The sequence below is a fragment of the Simochromis diagramma genome, unplaced genomic scaffold (genome assembly GCF_900408965.1).
Source record: "Simochromis diagramma unplaced genomic scaffold, fSimDia1.1 OVJJ01000343.1, whole genome shotgun sequence".
Classification (NCBI taxonomy): Eukaryota; Metazoa; Chordata; class Actinopteri; order Cichliformes; family Cichlidae; genus Simochromis; species Simochromis diagramma.
In genome coordinates this window covers 5,539,313-5,559,421 of record NW_024386831.1, presented here as the reverse complement: position 1 = coordinate 5,559,421, position 20,109 = coordinate 5,539,313, and positions in this window count along the sequence as shown.

Below are 20,109 nucleotides of genomic sequence, written 5' to 3'. Positions count from 1 at the left end.
CGGCTTAAAAGAAAAGAGAGACAGGAGTGTGCCGTCCTTCATTATCATTAGTAGCAGTGTCTGATGTGCTGCGGATTGTCCAGTGGTGCATATAATAGAGGCTGTCAGTACACTCAGACTTGCATCTAAGAGTGACTGAATAGCTTAGCAAGACTTTGGTTTTATAGCAGAGATGTTGCAGGCTGGTGGATCCTGTTAAATATGCATCACGGTTCATCGGACAGTACGGTGTCAGGCTGTGAGCTCAACTGGGCCATTTGTTAAATCTTTGAACAGAAGGTCAAAACGGTTGAAAAACAGCAGATGTGGTGGTGCGTGATTCTGACATCTTTTAGTTTTGGACTATGCATACACACATGCAGGCATATACAAATGCTTTGGATAGGGGTAGCTGTAACATCAGTTGCACATGTACATATATACATAGAGTTTAATATAACCTGTGGTATTCTTGTCCTTTGAAACTGGGTGAAGTTTTAATATTACTCAATTAAAAATGACATGAAATGTCTATATTAGCGTTTTGCTTTATACGGTGAAACACCACTGTAGCTGATATGCATTTGAAATTAATAGAGCCTGTTCAACAACGGTGTAGCTTCTTAAACTGTTTTGCACGTGGGACATTTTCAACTCAACAGTTCAAAATACCACACAAGTTTTCATTTATATCTTTCTCCTTGTAGCAAACGTCCCAAGGCCAAGAACATCTCTACTAACAAATACCGAGTTGTGATAACACAAAACATTCAACCAAATATTTAATCAAAAGTATGAAAGACATTTCCTAGAAATATTGAATGTTTGCTGCTTTACTCTTCTGGCGTCAGAGGCAATAAAGTCAGACCCTCAGTATGCGTTGCATTTTTTCTTTTCTGGAAGTGATACAAGGCGAGAGAACTGAAATACATAAAAGATGATAGTAAGTCTGAAAAGTTTTGGTACAGTGCTCTCTGTGCCAGTTATAACCTAGACTAAATGAATTTAAATAACTCCAAAAATTAACCCATATTCTTGGGAACATAAATTCAACTGCAGGCGACGCCAGCATTCTGTGGGAGACCAAAAATATTCAAATGAGATTTTTGGTTCAGCACCCACTTTCAGGCTAATTTCAGCTGTTGGTGTCTTCTACAGTCATTGGTTGTCAGCAGTTTCCAACAACCACTCCGCAACCAGTTGGGGAATACACATTTTTCCCAAGTCACCTTTTTTTCAGCTGTTCCCTGCTCGCAAAAGTGTCACCACAGTGGCTGGAGCTGCACGTCTGATTTGGCACAGATTTGAATGCTGGATTCCCTTCCTGATGCAACCTAATGCAACCAGACACACTAATTTCTTTACTTCCAATCATGATAATATGCCATCTCTCCTTCAGAAATGGAGTGGAAAGGCTAATCCCTAAAGCATCAATACCACCAATAACAAAGACTTCTTTTGACTTTCAGACTGCACAGTAAATGGCTCAGGTCTGACTACAGGTAATGGCATCACTTGATTAGCCCAAAGGTATTGGTACTCTGTGGACAGCTCTCATTGACTTTGAATATTGTCCAGCTTTTAATCTTAGCTTTGATCTGTTCCTTTGAAGCTAAATTAATACAGCACATATGTTTTTCTGTCTATACTAAAACTACTGAAGCTTTGAGGGATGATAACCTGCAATCTTCTTTGTTTTGAAATAACATTACAAAGGTCATGAAAGGAAAAAAGAACAAAAGCCTTTTAACCAAGGGGGGGAAGGAAGAGTAGCTGAAACGAGGGAAATCAGTCCCATCTTGAAAGAGCTAAAATGTTTGATGTAAAAGTAAATTACACTATGAATCAAATTCAAAAAGGAGAACAGGAGACTGATATTTCTCCCAGAGCACTTTAATTTGTGGGATAAGGTTAGATAATAATTAAATGCAATGCAACTGCAATTTGGGGCCTTGGCTAAAGTCACTCCAAATCGGAACTTTCTTTTGAAGTAAAGCAAAGCTAAAACCTTACTTCAAATTATGTTTCAGAGTTATGTGTAATCTCTTCCTGAAAAATTGGGTATGAGAGTTAAATGCAGCAAGATTTCACATGGATAAGAGGTGAGCTATGAGATTAGGTGGAAACTGACTGGATAACAAGCTGTCAGCGCTGCCTAAAACGGATCGCAGATGAACTCAGGATAAATGGCCAAGCACATCCGATGTTCCGGCTCGCAAATGACTGAAAACACCTCATTAAAAGATTCTCAGAATTTCCAACTGTGTGAGTACAGATGGGCAAAATTATCCAGCGCTTGCTCCCTTTCACACATAGCCACACAAATGCATGCACACATTATTTATTTATTTACTATTATTATTTTTATAATTTTGCTGATGCACAATTATAATGGGTGGGTGAGATACAAAGGAGCCCTATTATTATGTTACTGAAGTGTTGCTGAATTTCTTCTGCCTGTGCTTTATCTTTTACTTTTTTCATTAAAAAGGACCATCATTACAGCAGTGTTCTGGATTTTTGCCATTTAAATAGTAATAACATTAACCCGACTCGGAGGTGTATATTGTGATTACATGAAAGCACCTTATCTAATTCCCCTTCTTGTTATGCAGAATTCTTCTTTTTGAAAACATCTTTTCTAGCTGTTTTTTAAGACGTCAACAAGGAAACAAACAAATGAACAAAAATAATTGTTGTTTTAATTATTTTAATACAGCTTTTGTTTAGTTTTTTCTTTCTCTGTAGGTCTGGAGCACTGTCACTATGTAGTAGACTGATTGCATTTTAGATGCTCTGCTGTAAAGCTTGAAGCCAACTTAGTTCATGTGATCTTGGTAAAACACTACAATATTCAATTTAAAGAAACACTGCAAAGAAACTGTCTGTAATAGTCACAGGACACTACTATCTTCAGTGTTTTAGAGAATTTTTTCCCCTGTCCTGTTCGATTGTAGAAATCAGAGTTGTCGACTAAAGGCCAAGAAATGCCAATCATATTTGCTTTCACAAATGGAGCATTATGGCATTCGTTATAAAGGTCTACTTGATAGTCATGTTTTATTAGATAGTTTCTAGGATTGTTTTATTTTGGATAATGACAGTGATAAGGGACAAGACTGGGGATGGGAAAAATGAAAAAAGTAAAGTGGAGAAGAAGAGGGATAGAGAGAGATGTCAGTGTCTAATAGTGGGTGCATGCATTTCCTCATGCACATATACAAAAAACACTTGCCCAGAACCTCATCAGACGGCCAGCTCCTCCTCTTCCTCCTCATCATCTTTATTTATAAAGCACTTTAAAACAACCACAGCTGATGCAAAGTGCTGTACATTGGAACAAAATAATAAAATTACGTAAGCCTCCACCCGACACATGAGGGCACAGAAAAAGAGGACCTCCCCTGCACCTCAGTGATGCACCTGCATCCATTCATGTGAATGATGGAGCAGGAGGAGGCTAGTACTTAGGGATCGGGAGGAAAGGTGGATTCCTGGCTGCAGGATGGTCTCCTCAAAAGCAGAGAGCACCTGCAAAAGATGGTAAAAACCTCCTTGCCAGCAAAAGGGGGGCCCTGGTTTGACCAGTGCTCAGAAAGCTTCCCAGGCCCAGGTCTCAGTGCATGCACCAACTCACAGCCCTGGCAATACACCAGTCAAGGACCAAGCCCCCTAGGCCCAGCCAGAAACCCAGCACCCGAGAACCTCATCCTCAAGCCTTCCCGCTAACCTTCCTCTAGTCTCAAAAAGAGGAATTTTAAGATTTTTCTTTATATCAGGAAAAAAATACTCAAAAAAATGCATTCTGAAATAATTATATTGGTAGTTCAGTATAAAAGGATACAAATTGTAAGTTGAAAGCATTCCATTTTCATAGTTTTCAGTAGAATAGCAATTAGAAAAAAAGTTAAAAAAAAAAGTGCTTGACCTTTTCATGACCAATCAATGCTACCCTGCAAACAATAAGTTATTTCAAAGTTATTTAAAAAAAATGTAATATTCATTTTTGAAGCAGGTTTTTAAAGAAGGTCGCTCTATTTGATGTGGTCTAAATATTTTAGGGGTGTGTGAAGAGGTCCTTTTGTGGGGCTTTTCAAGCGCACTAATTTAATCTCAGGGTTTTTACCGAGGTGTGTTTTGTTTCTGTATTAGAAATCCTTGAGGACCCAGCAAGGCTTTCCTTGTCTACTTTCAGACAAGACCACAAGACCACACCGAGCACCTTTATGTGGATGTTTACTTTGCATAGAAGAGGGATTAAAAAAAATGTCTCTGACAACGCATAAGCCATTACCATTATAGTTTAACCAACCAGCTGTGATTCACTGGAATTCTACTGACTCCATGTCTCTATGGTTTTAATGAATTACTGATCTATCAGCAGATTGTATAGATTAATAGGGTAAACAATGAAAACACATTGATGTTAATGTCTACAAGACTTTCAGTGGACATATCGGTCAGTTATTCTGAAGCGATTTATATGCCAATTTCTAACTGTATTTTTATTCTTAGACTCTACTACAATAGCTAATTGTAGTTTACTATGTTTCATAGATCAGAATAATAATGAAGCGTGTGCTTATGTCTGTAATTACACATCTGTCTGCTTTCCAGGTGTTTGGTGACTAATCTAAGCTTCTCATCACTTCCACTTTCTCATGGTGTCAAGCCCACTGAGACACCACTGGTCTACTCCAATCATCTTTCTGCCCGCCTTTTTCAGGCCAATCAGATTCCACTCAACATACTTTAAATCTCACTGCTCATCTGTTATTCTCCCCTGTAGACACCTTCGTCCGACCCACCTCCTCCCAGCCCCGGCTCTTCCTTGTTAATCATGCTCCATCCAAGCCTCCATCTCCACCACCAGCATCGAGAGTCAAGGGGTCCTTTCTCACCTTATTGAACTTATTTATCTTATACTCGACATTGGTGCTCCACCTTAGTTTACGTTATGTCTGATACAGACTTAAGTCCTGTTCCCCTCCATAATTTTCTTATGATTGGGTGCCTCACACAAACAAAATATGTGCAGGGCATCTTGCAGTCAGAACTGTGTTCATGATATGATCATAACAGGGATGACAGAAAATATAAAAAACAAGTATGCCTTTAGACATGCACCCATTTTTCAGGTGTAGCACATTCATTGGCAGTATACACACAGAATTATAAAAATCATCAAGAAAGTGAGAGAAAGGCAAAAAGAAGATCAGGTATCACACAGGTTGCCTGCATCCTGAAGTGCCGCTGAGCAGACCTGTCTACACACTGCATCAACAAATGTAGCTCCCCTCGTACCAACACATGCCATAGCACATTGAAACCAGTAGGCTCCCTCTGCTGCTCTCACTTCCTTTCCCTCATGCCTCCACCCACACACAAAAAACACATTGTAGGACCATTCAAGCAGCAGGCTGTTCTGCCAACCACTGGCAGTGTGGCTCACAATAACATCTGTGCGTTTTCATGGTCCAGCTTCATTATGCAATCTGTATACCACATGGGAATCAGTCACAGAGCATAGAAAAGATAAGATTGTGCCGATTCGTGCCACTGCCATGTGGCACTTGAACACAACAACTGCTGCTTGCTTAAAGCAGTATGCCAATTATAGCCTTGAGGCCGAAATGGCATTTTAAACCTTGCCCTTCTCCCTTCTGTTGGTCAAGCATTTGTCACTTATCTTGATGAGCTGTCTGCCTTGTAATGGCATCAAGCTGTGACCGAGGGAGCCAGCGTCTAAAGCCACCGCATGTGAAGAAGCAAATGACAAGAGGTAATTTTAACCACAGAGAAGAAGGAGAAGAAAAACAACCCCTTACTTTTTCTGCATTTGACTTTTTCCTTGATGTTTTAGCCAGCAGAAAAAAATTTACATTTTGGAGAGCAATAAGACAGTATCACTTATTAGACGAGTTTATTTTTGCTTCTTAGCTGAGGGCTGGCACTTCCCTTCCAAATTAAAGTAACAGTTTTGAGAATAAATAGATTTAAAATTATGTTTGCTTTTAAGACTCCAAAGCACAAACTCTTTTTGGGCTTTTTTTTCTGCACTGAAAGGTAAAAAAAAACAAAAAAAACTTAATTAATCAGAGCGTCCACATTTTGTGTGTGATAATGAAAATAAAAGAGCAGCAAAAAAATCAGTAAAAATAAACTTGTCCTCATGTAGGTTTCATTTTAGATAAGTTGCTCATGTAACTTGATTAAGGTTAACATGATAACCATTTTAACTTTGAGAGGAAAGCTGAAAAGTTGTGAAATTAACTGAACTTCTTTGGAGAAAAAAGACAAAACTTTAATCACATTTTCATGGATATTAGTTAAAAAATAAATTACAGGGCAGCGATAAGAGCTGTTAATGGATGCTGTAACATCTATTCCTTTATTTCAACATTTCATATTAGAGGAAACCAAAACCCAGCCGGAGCACTCCGGCTCTCCAAAATGATGTTGCTTATTCTATAAATGTATTATGACTGAACAGAACATGAGGTAACTTTTAAGAAACGCACAGACCCAGACTATGCGATTCAGTTGCTGCTGCTCTGACCAACCGTAGATCAAATTCAGGGGTAACCACGACAGCTGATATTAGATTCCCCTTTCATTTGATCAGATCTATTGAACCCCTTGAGGTTTTTGCTATGGCTTCTGATCTCGTATGTTTTATGACATCAGGGATTAAAGAAACAGTGAGAAGAGAGCAAGAAAAAATATGTGCCAACTACTGTATTGTAATTGTACTTAAATTGCTGAGTGCTTTAAATGGTTTTAAGCTAGATGACTTTATCTCCTGGCAGGATTTTTCATTCACTTACTTCATTCTCTTTATTCTTTTTATTCATATTAGTGAAGTCATGATGATAACAAACAGAGTGGAATGTAGAGGTGAGGACCCAAATGCAGCAGAGATCATAGATAATGTTGCATGTATTCCATTACTTTTCACGTTTCTGTACGAAAGTAAACAGAAAATGAACAGCAAACCAACAAAAAGGGATGGAAATATTCAAATAAGTAAAAAAAAACAAAACATGAATGAACAAATTCCTCTGGATCACAGTGTAAAGTATACAGGCAAGCAAAAGGGAATAAAAATGAGGACACCAAGGGGATAAATAATAATAAAATTTAGATAAAATCTGAATATAACAAAAATAATAATAAAGAAATTAAACAGGAAACAAAAACTCAATCATATCACAAGAATAATAATCCAAGTTATAACCTAAACTGGGGACCTTACTGAGTTCAAGAAGAAAGTTTTGACTGAACTTAGTCGTGTGTTGCTTTTTCCAAATTAAAGAAAAGCAAAAAAAAAAAAACAAAACCCAAAAAATGCAACTAAATCTGTCAAATGTTATGGTAAAGAAATAAAGAGTGAATTGTACGTTATAGAAAGTCAGAAAAGATGGAGACAGTGGTGAGGTCTTCTTCAGATATGCATCATATTGCCATACAGGTTGCTAGTCAGGGATACCAGGGAAGGTTCAACGCAGCCATTTCTTTGCATTCACTGGTTTGACCAAACCTAGAATCCCTGTCAGAGTTAATGGGTATCAAAATCCCTGTTAAGCCATGCAACCTAGTTCCTGAGCAGGGTTAGCAGTTGCAGTAGTGATTAGCAGGTAAAAAAGAGAGGCAGTTAAATGATAACAAACACTGTCTTTAAGTTTGAAGTAGGTTGATTAACCTTACTTCTAGGTTCAGACCTCTGGGTTTAGAAATGAGTGAGATTCAGAATTCTTTGTTAGTGCATCACATTTAAAGTATGGCGTCTATGCTCCAACAACCATTGCAAAAGGCCATACTTCTGAAGAAACCAGGTGCTGCAATGCAATCATAATCAGACATTTTAAAAGCAAAATAACAGAACGCAGAATTATCTCTTTACTACAAATATAGAAATATAGGATAACTTACAAGGAAGGTATAAGTCCAAACATGAGCTATATATAAGTACATATATATATATATATATATATATATATATAAAATCCCCACTTGCCCCTGTGGGCGGTTTATCCTTCAAGCTCGGGTCCTCTACCAGAGGCCTGGGAGCTTGAGGGTCCTGCGCAGTATCTTAGCTGTTCCTAGGACTGCGCTTTTCTGGACAGAGATCTCCGATGTTGTTCCCGGGATCTGCTGGAGCCACTCGCCTAGCTTGGGAGTCACCGCACCTAGTGCTCCGATTACCACTGGAACCACCGTTACCTTCTCCCTCCACATCCTCTCGAGCTCTTCTCTGAGCCCTTGGTATTTCTCCAGCTTCTCGTGTTCCTTCTTCCTGATGTTGCTGTCATTCTGAACCGCTACATCGATCACTACGGCCGTCTTCTTCTGTTTGTCTACCACTACTATGTCTGGTTGGTTAGCCACCACCATTTTGTCCGTATGTATCTGGAAGTCCCACAGGATCTTAGCTCGGTCATTTTCCACCACCCTTGGGGGCATCTCCCATTTTGACCTCGGGACTTCCAGGTTATACTCGGCACAGATGTTCCTGTACACTATGCCGGCCACTTGGTTATGGCGTTCCATGTATGCCTTGCCTGCTAGCATCTTGCACCCTGCTGTTATGTGCTGGATTGTCTCTGGGGCATCTTTACAAACCCTCACATCTAGACCCCAGCCTCTATGGATTTTGTGCTCAGTGCTTGTTCCTGTGCTGCCATGATTAGTGCCTCTGTGCTGTCTTTCAGTCCAGCTTTGTCCAGCCACTGGTAGGATTTCTGGGTATCAGCCACCTCCGCTATCTGCGGAGGTGGTACATACATACCATGCAGGGGCCTGTCCTTCCATGATGGTTCCTCGTCTCCCTCCTCTTTCTTGGGTTTCTGCTGCCTGAGGTATTCACTGAGCACTCGGTCAGTTGGGGCCATTCTTCCCAATGTATTTTGGATGTTCGTTGTCTCATTCCCCTGGACTGTGGTGCTGACACTTCACCATTCCCCGGCACCCTTACCTTCAGCTTAGCGTACAGCCTCAGGGTGCTGGACTTGGGGTGAAACCCTCCATGCATGGTAAGGAGCTTTCTTGATCTTTATGTACAGTGGCTTCTATCTCCTCCTTTTGCCGCCTATTAACCCCAGCAGGGTACCTGATCACGGGCGGGCATACGTGGTGATGGCCCGGATCTTGGTTCTTACCATTCAGCTGACTCCTCAGGACTTGCCTGACCCTCTGCAGGGTACTTGGTGGTTTGCAGCCTTTCTCGCGGCCTCTTCATGGTTCCCATTTGCCTGCTGGGATCCCCAGGTACTTGTAACTGTCCTCTATGTCTGCAATGTTGCCTTCTGGTAGTTCAATCCCCTCAGTTCTGACTACCTTCCCTCTCTTTGTTACCATCCGACTACACTTCTCCAGTCCGAACGACATTCCAATGTCATTGCTGTATAGCCTGGTAGTGTGGATCAGTGAATCGATGTCTCGTTCACTCTTGGCATACAGCTTGATGTCATCCATGTACAGGAGGTGGCTGACAACTGTTCCGTTCCGTAGTCGGTATCCGTAGCCAGTCTTGTTAATGATCTCACTGAGGGGGTTCAGGCCTATGCAGAACAGCAGTGGGGACAGAGCATCTCCTTGGTAGATCCCGCACTTGATGGTGAATTGTGCTATGGGCTTGGAGTTGGCCTCTAGTGTTGTATGCCACATCCCCATTGAGTTCCTGATGAAGGCTCTTAGGGTCCCATTGATCTTGTACAATTCTAGGCATTCCAGTATCCAGCTGTGGGGCATTGAGTCATAGGCCTTCTTGTAATCAATCCAGGCAGTGCACAGGTTGGTCAGTCTGGTCTTGCAGTCTCGGCTGACTGTTCTGTCTACCAGTAGCTGGTGTTTTGCGCCTCTGGTATTCTTGCCAATTCCTTTCTGTGTCCCACTCATGTATTGACCCATGTGCCTGTTCATCTTAGCCGATATGATGCCTGACAGGAGCTTCCATGTAGTACTGAGGCAGGTTATTGGTCGGTAGTTGGAGGGGACCGGTCCCTTCTTGGGGTCCTTGGGGATCAGGACCGTCCGACCTTTGGTTAGCCATTCCGGGTGTCTCTCGTTAACTAGCAGCTGGTTCATTTGTGCTGCCAGACGCTCGTGGAGTGCAGTCAGCTTCTTTAGCCAGTAGGCGTGAACCATGTCGGGCCCTGGTGCTGTCCAACTCTTCATACTGGAGACCCTTTCTTGGATATCTGCCACTGTGATGGTTACTGGACCCTGTTCAGGGAGGTCGCTGTGGTCTGCCCTCAGATCCACTAGCCACTGAGCATTGCCGTTATGGGTTGCGTCCTTCTCCCATATGCTCTTCCAGTATTGCTCCGTCTCCGGCCTTGGTGGTGCTGTTCTCTTATTGTTCCCTTGCCACTGAGAGTACACCTTTGCTGGTTCTGTGGAGAACAGCTGGTTTATTCTCCTGCCTTCTATCTCTCTGGTGTACCTCCTCAAGCGGCTGGCCAAGGCTGTGAGTCTTTGCTTGGCAGTTTCCAAGGCCTCAGGTATGGACAGCTTGCTGTATTTCTTATGCACCTTCTTTGTCGCACCTTTCTGCAACTCCGTTAGTTGGCTAACCTCCCTCCGTGCTACTCTGATATATATATATATATATATATATATATATATCAATATATATATATATATATATATATATATATATATATATATATGCGGTTTTTCAAATAATGGATGGACTGCATAATTTTCAGCCACCTGCATTCTCTTTCTGTGCTCTGCAAATCTCTGATAAATAACTGCAGCAATTTTTAGGCCAAAATCAACTTTTACAGACAGGTAAGAGAGCACTGTCATAAGAGAGAGACTGTCATTAGCATCACAGCAAATTCTTCTGTCACACATTAAGTGAACAGCTCTCCGACCCTCCCACAGAAGGCCAGAAACTTCCAAACACCAGCCCAAACATCCTCTCCACCCTATCACTGCGATTTTAACACACGTAAACGTTATTCCAGGAATCATTGTGTTCACAGAACAGTGTTATAAAATGGTGGAAACTCCCAGATTCTTTAGCCCTATGGGAGTGTCCCTAAGAGGGTCATGGACCTCCTATTGATCCTCTGCCTGATCACACAAGCCAAGGTGTGAAAACAGGTGTGGATGACAATCAGCCAAGGTTTCGGTTAACTCAGTCTATCATGTGACTTACTGAGGTCAAATGGCCCAAGACGTGAGTGGGGGTTCTGGAAAGGGATCTGAAAACTGGATTATAGTTTTCAGAGGTGGTCATAAGCCACCACCTCTATTCAAAGATGGTTGTTCAAGGTGGGCATAAATGGCTTCTTTCACTCCTCTTTCAAACCATCTGTATTCTCTTTCCAAAATGTGAACATCATTGAAAGAGTGACCTTTGTCTTTTAGGTGAAGATGAACACCTTGTGTGTTGTTTTGTCGAGGTGGCTCTTTTGCCTGTGATCAGTGTTGGGTGTAATGCGTTACTAAGTAACGTGTTACTGTAATTAAATTACTTTTCCACTGAAAAAGTAGAGTAACTAATTACTGTTCATTTTTAGGTATTTTAATTACAGTTACTTACAATGTACTTGCGTTACATTGTAAAATAATTAAACTCGCTGAATATCATTATTTCATTTCAATAATTTATCTTCTAAACGTAGAAGTAAACTCTGCCGCTTTAACATCGCTGTAGTGCAGGTGCACGTCATTTCGCACCAGTTTGCTGCATAGTCTCATTCTAAAGCGGAAGATGTCGGACTCGGCTGAAGTGTGTGGCTGTTTTTTGAAATGGACATATTCCCGTCTCTTCACTTTTCTGAAACAAGCAGACAAGAATATTACAGTAATATGTAAGCTATGTCCTGGGGAGAAAAAACTATCAGCTGCTGTTAATAGCACAAGTAATCTACTGAAGCGCCTGGCAGGAGAGCATAGACAAACACTTCTGAGTGATTCTTGTTCACCATCCATGGATAACACCGTGGCAACTCCTGCTAAGCAGGCAAAGCTTGATTTTACTTCAGCAGCACAGAATGCGTCTGAAGGTGAGCTTAAATGGGACAGACAACCATTCACACTCACATTCACTCGCACATTCACACCTAGTGGCAATTTGGATTATCCAATTAACCTATCCCCACAAGCTGCATGTCTTTGGACGGTGGGAGGAAGCCGGAGTACCCGGAGAGAACCCACGCAAACACGGGGAGAACATGCAAACTCCACACAGAAAGACCTCGGCCTGATGGTGGAATTGAACTCAGGACCTTCTTGCTGTGCGGCAACAGTGCTAACCACCGTGCCACCGTGCCGCCTTAAGAAGTATTTAGTTAAATTACTTATTTAGTAATTAAGTTACTTTTCTGACACAGTAATTAGATAAGTATTTTAAATACAATATTGACTAAGTAATTAGTAATTAATTACTTTTTTAAAGTAACATACCCAACACTGCCTGTGATTATAGCAGAGGATCAATAGGTGGCCAACAATCCTCTTAAGCACATTCCCACTAGGGCTTAAAAATCTGGGACTCTCCACCATTTGTTCTTAAAAATGAAGAAGCTTCTATGAGATTTAAAACATCTTCAGGAAATCAAGTCCAGACACATTTCTTTCCAAACTCCTTAGACTTCAATGACCTTGATGACTGAGAACCTTCACAGACATATCCAAGTCAACGCTTTATGACTAAAAAAAAAAAAAAGCAACATCTCTTGGTGAGACTTTCCAATTGAGTGAAAGGGGCGTGTTTACAGAGGAAAATAGATGCGCCCGGAAAGAAAGTGGGACTCCCAGTGGCTGTCAGCCAGCTGACCTCTTGCTGACGTCTGAGTTGCTATATCTGTAAGTAGTGACTCACCAGACCTTTACTACAATAATGCAGTGAGTACAGTGAGTGTACAGTAGTTTTAATGGTCCACACTTCAAATTGACCAAGAATAAATCTGTGTGGGTTGGTAATCAATATCAGCATCTCATTGATTGCGTTGCTAGTTTCTGAGCTTGCACGCCCTTGAAACTAATTTTCTGGCTCAGGCTGTTTTCTGAACAAAACATTCCCTACTTTATGCACCCTGCCACAAGCACTCGTATTTTTAACTGTTCAACAGAATGGGACAGCACTAAGTAAACAAATATGTCCAAATGGCAGTTCCAGTCTTAAAAACATCTCACGTTCATTCATCTAACCGTCTATTTTCAAAATCACTTATCCTCTTAAATCGTGCAGGAACACGAGTTAATCTGGGAGCACAACGGTTGAGAGGTTTGCACCCTGCGTAGCTGATCAGTACACTTTAATAACACTGATGTGAGGATGTTCACCCAAGATTCTGGTGTCAAAGTTTAAATTATTGTTTACCAACACCAGCTGTTCTCATTTCCAGATATTCTGTCAAAGCTGGTGGTTTGTCTTGATTACACACAAAGATTGACTTTGGTTGCAGCATTAGTTTTTTTAGGACTGTCACTCCCAACTCCTCATCTGTCTTTTCAAAGAGTTACTGGTTGAAAGGGCTGGATTTTCACCCACAACATTTTCATAACTGTAAAAAGTAATTTTCTGTGAAAAATTAAACATAAATATAAAATCTAAACAGTAAGTGGAAAACAGTGGAACCAAATGTAAAACACGATGGTCCAAATCTGACACAAACCACAGGCTGCGGTATATGTCGAATCTATTCTTCCAGGCTTTTTTATAGGTGGCCAATGTTGCAGTGCAGTGGTGCATCACGCCATCGACGCTGAAAGAAGACCTTGTACATAACTGAGACATTGGTGGCAATGAAAACAATATTACGTGACATCAAGGGATAAGACGCTACCATCAGTAATTAGAATCAGACACATTGTTATAATGACTTATTGACATCAAAACCTTTAACCAGATAAGGCAGAGAAACCTTATTGTATGTTGTTCAGCTTTTAAAATATATTTTATCTTCAATAGTTTGGGCTTGCTCTTGCATTTTCAATCTCCACTCCTACTCTGGTCATGATCAAAGATCAAAAAGAGTACCTCACTTGCAGAATCTCCACCCGAACTCGCCCATCTCAAATTTTCCGTTTTGTTGAATAGCTTGTAAGAATTTTCTGAAACTAGCTCAAGAGGACAAAATATGCCAGGCTTAAAGGAGTCTGACTGATTTACTGGACAGCTGCCCAGGTGGAAATCTTACCAGCACACCCAACCAACCGCACAGTGACAGGTCAAAGAATGTCAAGAAAATGAACACAGCTAAAGACATAAGACGTGGCAGGAACAAAAGTCATTGCTCAAAGGTCATTTTCCCCCCAAGTAAATACTTGGTGTGGCACATAACTCTTATTATTCACATCTATGTGCATGAATTCACACAGTAAAGTGGTTCCTTTTACACAGAAGATTTATTGATGGCAGGTAGGCCTTGGATCTCTCCTTTGACACAAAACAATTGCTCCACAGTGGTTCTGAATAAAGATGTTTTTAAATCACTGGCTAAAATGATTCTTGAACAGAAAACATGTAGATGAGGAAGAAGTAAACATGAAAGAACGAGGCTGAATGAAGAGAGAGATTTTAGATAGAGCAGTTGGGTACAGCAGAGCAGAAGAAAGAGAAATAAAAAGTCTGCTCAAAGCCGAGTACTATAATGAGACAGCTGGGGGCCCACAGAAAATGAACAACCAGGCAGAGAAGGAGTGAAAGCGATGGCCAATGCAAAAAAAAAGACAGCGGAAATAAGCAGTAGAAATGAAGCAAGCGACTGGATGGCAGCAAAATAGGCGTAGATTCTAAGCGGATAGGCGATAAGAGGCGAGACAAAGTAAGAAGCAGGCAGAGAGGTTTTGTTGGAGCAGCTCGTTACTGCTGAGCCAACTCATGCTCTCTTGTCATCTCCAAGAGCTAATTGGCACCTCCAGTGTGAAAATCCAAGCCTGTGTACTCATTCTCACAGACATGCTGCACACAAACACGCAGTCCCATGCCTACACACATACAGACTTGCAGGGGGTAGAAAAATAATCTAAACACCTCACAGTAAAACCCTTTACCTTACTTTGACAAGCTATAATAAATAACAAAGAAAATAACTGACGGGGTGGTGTAAGAGATTGCCGCATCAAAATCAGGGATGTTTCCATCACTGTGTTGTCTTCATCTTTATAAGGACACTGGTCACAGTAAATGGTTACGCTTTTTTACTATGTACACATATAAAACGGTACCAATGTTTATATTGTCCATTTAAATTTAAGACAAGAGAGTTAACAGGTTATGAAGCATGCCTCTTGTTGCTATGGGTACAAGTAAAATGTGAACTACACACGCTTCCTTGGAACCAATAAAAAAAAATCCCAAAATTCATCCCACAGTATCATATTATTATTGAGAGCAATGTTAATACTTGTATACAGCTATCACCCATGATCAGGTACCCTTCTGGGATAATAAGCTGGCCAAAGGAGGAGATAGAAGCCACTAACATCACGACGAGGAAGCTCATGGAGGGTTTCATCCCAAGTCCAGCACCCTGATACTGTAAACTAAGCAGAAGCAAGGAGGCTGGGAACTAATGAGTGTCACTGCCACACTCCAGGATGAGACAATAAAAACCCACGAGTACATCAGAAAGATGCCCACGACTGACCACATGCTCGGTGCAGAAACCCCCAAGCTAGGTGAGTGGCTCCAACAGATCTCTGGAACAACATCCGAGCTCTCTGTCCAGAGTGCAGAAGATACTGCGCAGGACCCTCAAGCTCCCAGGCCAAAGGCCGCAATAGATCCAATAGACTGAAACCTAAATTCTGCATCATGGGAATGAACAAAAACTGATTTTTTTTTTCCTGACAGCTTTTTATAAGACAACAAGAAAGTGCTCTGAGGTGAGCAATAACAGTAGCAATTGTCTGTAGTATGCTCATTAGCTAATGACTTATCATTGACAAGTATTTAGCCAATACATGCAGCCGTTTTACAGTCTGACCCAACCCTGTTGCCTCACATCCAGTTTCTAAATACCACGATTATGAAGCTGAAGACAGAGAAATCAATGATTAACATCATGGTAGCTATGCCCCTCTTTTAAACCATTTGTGACCATACAGGGTGGCACAGTTTGGTCACACTACTGTCAACATTGTTGTCATTATAGTAATAACCCGGTGCATGCTGCAGTATCTAACCACAAACCAATACACAGATCTATAATATACTAAAGATTCTGACAGAACAGTGCATTACAACCTTAGCACCACTCCACAGACTCAAATGAAAGCAATAGGATGCTGACTGCTGTTCAGTTAATATTGCTTCAGGGTTATCTGTTAGTCCACAATTAGTTAAGTATGAATGGGGAAATACATTGGATGAAAAAAATGCAAAGGTGGACACTTTAATGAGTATAATAAAATATGAGCCCCGAGTCTTACAACAGACAGATACAGGGATCACAAGCACGTGTTCTCGGAGGCAAGGACACGGACAAGTATAAACACGTCTCAGTTTTCAATTCCTCTTAATTTTTCACACCATCATTGTTACACACATATTCACATTGGTGAAATATTTGTGTACTACAGATAACAGCTTGTTGATTTTATGAGCTTTCCCATCTGTAATTACAGGGAATAGAAAACTGCAGATGAAGAGCAGCTCTTCATGCTCTTCATGTTGGAGAAAGATAACAGTGTTAAAAAGCTGAGTGTTTGTTGAAAACACAACAAATCCAATATGAGTTACAGATTAGAATAATAAAACATGGAGTGTTATAGTGGTTTATAGTTTCAGAAGAAAGCATAAAATGATCACATTTACAAAAACATCAGCCTTGATAACAGTTGACATTTAATAGATACTGATGTTAGATTTGGGCATGTGTCCATTTCCTTGTGTTTGGTAAAATAACAATGAATAATAATGGATTGCATTTATATAGCGCTTTTCGAGACCCTCAAAGCGCTTTACAATGCCACTATTCATTCACTCTCACATTCATACACTGGTGAAGGCAAGCTACAGTTGTAGCCACAGCTGCCCTGGGGCAGACTGACAGAGGCGAGGCTGCCATATCGCGCCATCGGCCCCTCTGGCCATCACCATTAGGCGGTAGGTGAAGTGTCTTGCCCAAGGACACAACGACTGAGACTGTCCGAGCCGGGGCTCAAACCGGCAACCTTCTGATTACAAGACGAACTGCCAACTCTTGAGCCACGATCGCCCCCCCCCCCAAAAAAGCACTGACCTTTCATTAGATATTATTAATCTCTGGTTCTTTTCCGCAGCATGTTTTTTTTTATCTTCTTTGCATCACCCCCAGTCGCTCACAGCAAATGGGCCTGGCCTGTTGGAAGGGAGTTTTTCCTTCCTACTGTCACTAAGTACTTGATAATAGGGGTTGTATGATTGTTGGGGTTTTCTCTGTATTATTGTAGGGTCTTTACCATGCAATACAAAGCACCTTGAGGTGACTGTTGTTGTGCTATATAAATAAAATCAAATTAAAAAACATGTCAGTGTTTCCGTTAGCATAGCTTCCTTACTAAAGCAGGAGGATACAGTAACATGCATGAATCGGTTTCTAACCAACAAACCTTTACTGATGTGATTATTGTGTGGTGCTACAAAGGAGTGTCTTCATAAGTAAATACAGCAACAAACATCGCAATCTTAGCATATGGACCTTATACAGTATCAGGTATGAACTATAAAATTTCCTATAAATATCAAAAAATATTTGTTATAATAAATCAGTATAAACATGCAGCTTGTGGGGATAGGTTAATTGGTTAATCCAAATTGCCAGTAGGTGTGAATGTGCGAGTGAATGTGAGTGTGAATGGTTGTCTGTCCCTGTGTGTTGGCCCTGCAACAGACTGGCGACCTGTCCAGGATGTACCCCGCCTCTCGCCCTATGACAGCTGGGATAGGCTCCAGCACCCCCCGCGACCCTAAAAAGGATAAGTGGAAGCGAATGGATGGATGGAAACCAGTATAAAGTCTATACAGGTCCTCTGCAAAAGAAACATTAGCTTTAAGGTATGGCTTTTTCAAGTTCACTATGTCAAATTGATGTTAGACAGATTCTGTAATTAATGCAAGCTTTAATGAAAATAAAAATCAAATAAAAAAAAGATTTTGGGCCATGGCAGGCTTAGTTTAGAGGCTTGGAATAAATAGGGTTTTTTTCTTTCCTTTTAAATCTTGAGAAAATATACTGCATATACAGTTTCAGCTGTGAGGTGTAGACTTAGCAGGTTTAGCTGTTTGTCAACTTTTATAAACCTAATTTCTTTCTATTGCACATGGCTTGACATTTGGAGAGGGATCAAAACAGGATTTTATAGTGTTTATAAAATTCAAGCTCTACAATGACCAGGACCATATTCATGTGTATTTAAGCAGCACCTTAAAAAAAGCATGTCTTAGCTGTATTTTAAAATTTGTGGACATGCTAGTCTTGTTTTGATTTTGGAGGCAGAGTATTTCTATTACTTACAGAATCCTCAGCCAGAGGAACTGGCCTTTTCAAGCCGAGGGCTATCAGGCTGTGGTCTCGCCTTTCTACATCAAGGAAAATGAGACTTCCATTACCGACTGTGCCACCACCTGCTGCTCCTACAATCTCTGTAATCCAAAGATGCCAGCTGCTGACACCTCAATCACATTCACTGTCTCCCCTTGGAAAATTTACCCGCCAACCACAGGAGTGCTACAAAACCCTGTTTTTCTCCAAAGTGATGAGACAGGCTCTTTTGCTGTGTTTGGTAGTAGGGCAAATGTTGGGGACTTGAAAAAGATGGTCTGACTAGTATGCTTTAGAGAACATGCTATCAGAAGATGCAGTCCCCAAGTGTGTGAGGGATTTTTGAATGAAAAAAAATTACAAAAATGCACACTTTTCCAGCACGAATGGAAAAAGGGAGTGGGCAGAGGTTTCTCAGAGATATCAAAGCATTCAGTTTTAAAGGCTAAAACAAGGGATGGCCAAATTTAAATCAGTTATGGTTTTTGCCTTGTATGGGCCACACCTCAAATGCCAAAAATGACAACATTTTCTTTTCTAAATAACAGTAAAGTATTTATGTGTCATGTGGTGTAATTGCACTAGTAGGCATCCATCTACTGCATACCAAGTTTCTGGGATATTAACACTCCACTCAGTCCAGTCCTGGATAGAAATCTTAAGGAGTAATCTCTTGAGACCACCGTGGTTGGCCTGCCTCCACCTGCCTGATCTGTTGTTGCACTGACGCATGGTAACAGTTGAGGTTTCTTGTTGTCATATTAAAAATGTAGTGTAGCTTGGTCATGTTTTCTTGGCTAACAGTGTCCTGAACATGACATTGGTTGATGTTTGTTCACTGACTGAGGCAGAAAATTATTGACATGGTTGTAACTTTGCACATAATGGGCAAAAATGCTTTTCATACCTTATTTGGGGCAAAGCTGAGCTGGCAATGTTTTTAAGGACTGTTTTTGTAAGTGCTGGGATTGACTGGGGATTCTGACGACTGAACAGAAAACATGTAGATGAGGAAGAAGTAATTGCAATTGCATTGCCATGATGGTTGCTGAGTGGCGAGACTAACTTCTAGAATGACTTTTATATTTTAAGGTCTTAAGACAGCCTTAAAATTTGGATATTTGAGTGTATATCATAGCTGTATCTGTGTATGTCTTTCACTTCCCCTCTGTAATACCTCTCGTTGGAAATTACAGCTTCAGGTAACCTGCATCCTTTCATTCCATTACACCTTAACCTAAAGGGATAAATTAAATATTGCATTATCTTTATAATGATCCCACTGCTTCGCCACACCGACCCCTGGTACAATCAAGGACCCCTTTGAATGAAAATGAATCATAAACTGGTATTACATGTTCCTTTGGGAAACGTATTCTCAAGATCTTAATAATTCATCAGCACTAATGCAAATGGTTGATAAATGGTACAATGACTAATTTATTATTATTGTAATATTAGAGTTGAAATTGAATAGATGTGTATAATTTGGAAAGTAGTTTCTATTTTAAGCACAGCCCATTCGGACCGGTTTGGCTGAAAAGGGAATTATTAGCATAAAACATGCTGATAGGAAATGAGAAAGTGTTGCAAGTTTAATTTTTAATTGTCTTCTACTTATTCCACCCACATGCGTGAACTT